Source organism: Oryzias latipes, chromosome 18, assembly GCF_053564925.1.
Source record: "Oryzias latipes strain Hd-rR chromosome 18, Olatipes_Hd-rR_3.1".
Classification (NCBI taxonomy): domain Eukaryota; kingdom Metazoa; phylum Chordata; class Actinopteri; order Beloniformes; family Adrianichthyidae; genus Oryzias; species Oryzias latipes.
The window spans coordinates 35,799,287-35,800,153 of NC_136254.1; positions in this window are offsets into that span (position 1 = coordinate 35,799,287).

Genomic DNA, 867 nt, shown 5'->3' on the forward strand with positions numbered 1-867 from the left:
TTGAAAACCTCTAAAACGTCTGAACTTGATTCAAACCTGTTTCTACGACTCATGAACTCTTTTCTGGAACAGACCAAACTCAAGATTCATGAATCTTTTCAGGCACAGAAAGACAGAAAAAGAAAATCTGGTTGTTATTTTACTGACATTAAAATCACTCAAACAGTGAATAACTGGAGAAACTGAAGTTAAGACACAAAACAGGAAAAGAAATGACTTTGTTGAGCATTAAATGACATTTCAAGATTTGGACTCAAACTGACAGAAAACATTTATTTCTATTCTCTAATTTATCTCTTTTCTCTCATTGGATGGACTGAAATCTGCAGAAATGAGGGCAAATCAACCTCCTCTTTACTGTTGCCATGAAGACCTGTCTGTTGGGGGGGGGTTAAGACAGCAGGGTAAAGGGGGAGGAGCCAGAATTTTCTGAATTTAACTTATTTTTCTTAGCTTCTCACTGTAAGCTTGTAAATATTTTTCTTATTCTGGTCACGTGTTCCTCATTTCTAACAGTCGGCTGCAGCGAGGAGCGTGCACGTTTCACGTGAACAGCTCTAGCAGTCTCCTCGTTAAGTCTGCAGGATTTGGGGGGAGTTAAAAAACAGAAAATCTGTCTGACACGCCTGCGTCCCCCCCCCCCCCCTGACTCCCCCTCACGTGTTGTAAAGTGTTCTCTACGACCTGTAACCGCTGCATGACCGTAGAGAAATGTGGTGAACATTTTCCTCTACGGGTTCACTGAGCGCTCTACACCTGAGGGTTCACCTGTGTGCCGTACAGGTGTGACCATTGTTCACCTGCAGATCCACCTGTGAGGACGGCTGGTACGACTACGGCTGAACAGGAAGTGATGACAACATTCAA